The sequence below is a fragment of the Lactuca serriola genome, chromosome 7 (genome assembly GCF_051521515.1).
Source record: "Lactuca serriola cultivar US96UC23 chromosome 7, Lser_US96UC23_V15, whole genome shotgun sequence".
In the NCBI taxonomy this organism is placed as follows: domain Eukaryota; kingdom Viridiplantae; phylum Streptophyta; class Magnoliopsida; order Asterales; family Asteraceae; genus Lactuca; species Lactuca serriola.
Window position 1 is genome coordinate 24,564,870 of NC_136414.1, and position 6,387 is coordinate 24,571,256.

Consider the following 6,387-nt stretch of genomic DNA (forward strand, 5'->3'; position numbering starts at 1 on the left):
AACAGAAGGAGTTCTATAAATCAAGAAAACAACAGTTAATATAGAATCTCCCAAAAATTTCCTAGGTAAACCAAATTGAAATAGTAAAGACCTAGCAACATTCAAAAGATGCTTATGCTTTCTTTCCACCACTCCATTTTGTTGTGGAGTGTGAATACAAGGAGTCCGATTAATAATCCCTTTACTTTAAAAAAACCTTTCATTTTAAGTGTAACATTCATAAAATTCTTGAAAATTTTAAACTTTTTAAAACAAACCCAAAACCATCATTGTTTACAAATTGTTTTCAAAATAAGTTTCACATCAGAAAAATCCCAAAATCATAAATCAAAAACATGAGGAGGTGCACGATCACGCTTTTGCCTTCCCGTGATCTTCTGAGGAACCTGAAACATAATCCAAACTGTAAGCCCAAAGCTTAGTGAGTTTCCCCCAAAATACCACCACAAAACATAATCATAAAATCTCATAGCAACAACACGCATACAGAACCTTTAGCATGTCTGGACCGCCTCACCGGGCCTTCAGCCTGTCTGACCGTTCTTCGGTCCTTTAGCTTAACTGGTCCGCCTCATAGGCCTTCAGTCTATCCTGACCGCCCTGGGTCTATTGGCCTTCAACATAAAGCAGGACCACCTCAACCCAACCACACACACACATGTCGACGTATACATAACTCATAAAAATATAATTAGTCAATAGTCAAGCACAAATCATACATATCAATAAGCATAGCATCATCCTATCTACCAAGATTCAGATCTAACAGATCACTATATAACTTATTCATTTGATAATCAGGATAACAATCCAAAGGGCCGACCTTGGCGCCTTCGACCCGTAAATACAGTGAGAAGAACTCACCTATCAAATGTCAAGCTGCACTAAAATCCCTGACTGCGACTCATGGAAAATCTCGAACTATCACAACAAACAAACACCCAATTAATAATTGGGATACCATTCTTGACTAACGGACCAAACATAAGGTAATCATCCATTTTACCCTTTTCCCTAATTGGGACAAGGCCCAAGTCGAGATGTTTGATCCAAAAGGCCCAACTTACTTCAAGGCTCATGATTGGCCCAATTTTCCAAATTGGGCCCAAATCCCTTTATTGCGCCTCATCTAAAGGTCTGATCCTCTATTTAGCCCAAAACACACTTATTCAGAAGGTCCATTAGGGCCCAAGTATCAAGCCCAAAAGATGGCCTAATACACGAAGCTCAAAGTCCGAAACCCACACACAAGGCGTACGCGGGGCGTACCCCTTCGGTACGCTGGGCGTACTTTGCCTCACATTGACCATCATCAGGGTGGTTGACTCAGTACGTGGGGTGTACCCTTGCAGGTCTTAAAATCCTTATACGTGCTTAATGGATTAAGTACCTAAGCTCAAACTTCAGATCCATGACTCAAAAGTATTATGGAACCATAAAGTCTCAAACCTTAAGACTTTGGTTGTCCAAAAAGGGATTAATGCATGGTCTTAATCCATAAAGCCCTCCTACGAAGAACAAGGGACCAATATAGATCAAGGTACCTCATTTTTATGCCTTAGGGCCCATCTTAGGGTCTGAAAGGACAACCCAACATGAACAAAACAAATCATGAACAATATTGGGAGTCTTGGGACAAGAAGGATACCAAAAAGCAACCAAAACAAGATCTAAACAATCCAAACATAAAGGTAGAAACCTTATACCTTTAGAAGCTTCCCAAGAAGATGATAATCCCAGATCTACAAGTTTGCTTCCTTCCTTGGCTCCTTTGATGCACTATCTTCTCCTTTTGGCACACAAAATCACACTATAAGTTCAAGATGCTCACTATGGGGTTTAGGGTTCTCTCAAAACAGCTAAGGGACTTGAAGGCTGAAAGAGTGAGTCAAAATGACCCATAATGGTGCTTAAATACTCCACAAACCTTAAAAATAGGGTTTCACTCGGAGACACGTACGCCCTGCGTACATATGTGTACGCCCAACATACGAGGGTGTGCCTTAGTATGCTTAGCTTATCCATATGTATGCTCAACATACAACTCAAGCTCCCAAGAATTTCCAATTTTCCACTAGGGCTTCTTAGGGCTAAATCCCTCTAACATCAAGGACCAAAAATGACATATTAAAATACCAAGAAAAGGATTTGAAGATACTTGAAAACCCAGGATGTTAAAACTCTCCCCCACTTGATTTGGATTCGTCCTCGAAGCCTGTTACAACTAACAGATTCGGGTAATGCTCCCGCATCTCAGCCTCTGGCACGTAGGTCCACTTGGAGCCTCTCCGATGCTGCCATCGTACCTTTACCAGGGTACTTCCTTGCTCCTCAAGACCTTCACTTTTCTCTCCAAAATAGCCACGGGCCTCTCAACATAGTTCAAGCGCTCATCAAACTGAATTTCATCTAGCGACATAACCGTATCCTCATCCAATATGCACTTTCACAGCTGCGAAACATGGAAAGTGCTATGGATCTAACTGAGCTCCGCGGGAAGGTCTAATCTGTAGCCAACCTTGACAACCCTAGCAATAATCTGGAATGGTCAAATATATCGGGGACCCAATTTCCCCTTCTTCCGGAACCGAATCATACCTTTCCAAGGTGATACTTTCAACAACACCATGTCACCGACATGAAACTCTAACTCAGATTGGCGTCGGTCGACATAACTTTTTTGCCGAATCTAAGCAGTCTGCAACCTCTGCCTAATCTGCTGAATCATCTATGTAGTCTGAAGGACCACCTCGGTCCAACCCATGACCGTGTGACCAACCTCACCCCAATAGACTGGGGTGCGACATCTCCACCTATACAACAACTCAAAAGGCGGAGCACTAATGCTCGAGTGGAATCTGTTGTTGTAGGAGAACTCTGCAAGAGGTAGGTAGGAGTCCCAGCTCCCACCAAAATCAATAACGTATACATGCAACATATCCTCGAGAGTCTGAATGGTCCGCTCACTCTGGTTGTCGGTCTGCGGATGATAAGTTGTGCTGAAATGCAGACTCGTGCCCAGTTCCTGATGGAACCTCTATAAAAAAACAGGAGGTGAACCGAACATGACGATCTGAAACAATGGAGACCGAAACCCCATGGCGAGCGATGATCTCGCAAATATACATATCATCCAATTTATCGGCCGATGAGCTTTCCCGAATTGCCAAGAAGTGGGCATTATTGGTCAATTGATCCACGATGACCCAAATAACATCAAAACCCTTTGCCGTCTTCGGCAACATGGTAACGAAATGCATCGAAATCTGCTCACATTTCCACATGGGAACCTCCAGAGGTTGAAGTTGGCCATGCAACGTCTAATGCTCGGCCTTGACCATCCAGCAGGTCAAGCACCTCGCAACGTACCAAACAATCTCTCTCTGCATATACGACCACCAATAACTCAAACGCAGATCCCAATACATCTTAGTGGCCCCGAAATGAATACAAAAGTGAGATTTATGAGCCTCCACCAACACAATTTGTCTGACCCCACCAGACATAGGAACCCATACCCGACCGTAACGGGTCAACAAACCACGACCGTCCGGAACAAACCCTGTGATCTCGCCCCTGATCCTGATCTTCCAATTTTCTTCCTACACACCCTCAGCCTATGCCTCTTTAATGAACACTACGAGCGGAGAATCCACATATATCCTCATACATGACACCCTAACCGTGGATCTACCTGACATGCAGCTCAAGTCAGCCGCCGCCACATTCGCTTTACCTGGATGGTAAAGGATCTCGCAGTAATAATCCTTGACTAGAACCAACTACCTACGCTGCCTCATGTTTAGGTTTGGTTGATCCATCATATGCCTCAAACTCTTGTGATCCTTATAGATAGTAAATGGACCTCATAAAGATAATGTCTCCAAATCTTGAGGGCGAAACCACTGCCCCCAACTCAAGATCATGTGTAGGATATCTCGTCTCTTGTGGCTTCAGTTGTCGCGATGCATAAGCTATCACCCGTCCTATCTACACGAGAACTGCCCCCAATCTAGTGATAGAAGCACGATAGAAGACCACAAAATCCTCGCCTCCCTCAGAGAGGGTCAAAACTGGGGCCTCACAAGGTCTCCGCTGAAGGGTCTCAAATGCTGACTGCTGCTCAGGGCCCCATTGAAAATCCACCCCCTTCCTTGTCATACGAGTGAGGGGTACCACAATCTTGGAGAAATCCTGAATAAATCTCTGGTAGTAACCTGCCAAACCTAAGAAACTCCTGATATCCGAGGGAGATTTCGGAACCTCCCACTGCATTATCGCCTCGATTTTGGCCAGGTCGACCAAAATCCCATCCTGGTTAATGAGGTGTCCAAGGAATTGAACCTCTCGCAACCAAAACTCACCTTTCGAGAACTTAGCATAAAGTCGTTGTCGCCTCAAAACCCCCATAAGCTCGCGAAGATTCTCCTTGTGATGCTCTCGGGTCTTGGAATATACCAAGATATCATCAATGAACACGATAACCAAACGATCAAGCATCGACCTTCATATCCGATTCATCAAATCCATCAATATTGTAGGTGCATTGGTGAACCCAAATGGCATCACCATGAACTCGTAATGCCTATAACAAGTTCAGAACGCGATCTACTCCACGTCATCCTCACTCACCCTAACCTGATGGCATCCATACCTCAGATCTATATTGGAGAACCAAGATGCTCCCTGCAACTGATCGAAAAGATCATCAATCCATGGAAGGGGATAACGGTTCTTCACCGTTAACTTGTTCAAATCCCAATAATCGATGCACATCCGGTTTGAACCATCATTCTTCTTGACAAATAGAATCAGTGCTCCATACGGAGAATTCCTCGGACAAATGAACTGCTTGCCTAGTAGCTCCTGCAGCTAAGATGACAACTCTTGCATCTCAGGTGGTGCCAATCAGTACGACGCCTTGGCAATAGGGGCCGCACCTGGCACAAGACCGATCCTGAACTCGACCTGCCTCTCCGGTGGCACACCGGGTAACTCCTCTGAGAATATATTAGCGAACTCCCTGACAACCGGAACATCAGCAACCGACACCTGAACCCCAACCCGCGTATCCACTACATAAGCCAAATAACCTGCATACCCATGCTGAATATACTGCCGAGCCCTGGCTTCCAAACAAAACCATAAACCCATCATGGTGCCCTCTCTGTAAAATTACCAGTACTCCCCCACTTGGGGTTCAAACTACCACCCGCTGACCCTCGCAGTCGATCATGGCACTGATACAACTCACCCAATCCATACCCACAATCATGCAGACATCCCCCATGGGAATAGGAATCAAATCGATCGGAAAGGATACCCCGAAGATCTCCAAAATGCAATCCTGATAAACCAAGCAAAATTCCCGTATTCGTTGGCGATAGAAATCTATAATGGACACTCCAACTGCCCTATGGGAAAAGCGAACTCCATGGTAAAAGACCGAGAGAGAAAGGACCAACTCGCACCCGAGTCAAACATAACTAAAGCAGGAAAGGAGTTCTCTAGAAATGTACCTACCAAAGGTACAAATATAAGAGCATAAAACAAACATAAACAATAAGATAAGGGATAGAAACATACTAGTAATAACATCCGATGTTGCCATGGCCTCCTCGACAGAAATTTGGAAAGCACGGCCTTGAGCCTTCGGGGAATCCGCCCTACCCTCACTCCCGTCAATGATCCTCAAAGTAGTCGGCACGGGTAGGGGTTTTCGTTAGGATGGATCGGTTTGATCCGATCCAATAAAGTGAATCCACATTGATTTCGATTTTCAAAACATGGATCTGAATAGTCCAACCTAAATTCAAATCTGATCCGATCCGATCCAATTACAATTCGTTTGGATCAGTTTTATAATTCGGTTTTCAAAAACCGAAACATTTTAAAACAACATATAATTATAATATTACCCAGTTTTACACAAGAAGCGAAAAAATTATTTAGTTGCAATTAGAAATTTATAAACAACTACTAAACAGATATATTATAGTTAAATATTTTATAGATAGTAAACTTTTGAGAGATAATACATTTTGATGTTTTTTTATTGGGTGAAATGTTTTGAACCTACTTGAAAAAATAACTTACAAAATTAATAGATAACTATATATATATATATATATATATATATATATATATATATATATACACACACACACACACACACACACACACACATATATATATATATATATATATATATATATATATATATTATAAATGAATAAATAAATAATAAATGTTTTATTCGGTTTTTTTTGGACTATTCGGTTCTTATTTTATACACCAAAACCAATCCGAAATCCAAAATAATAACTCGGTTTTGTTGAAAACCAATCCAAAAATCCGAATATCTGAAACAAATAGTCCAATCTAAAT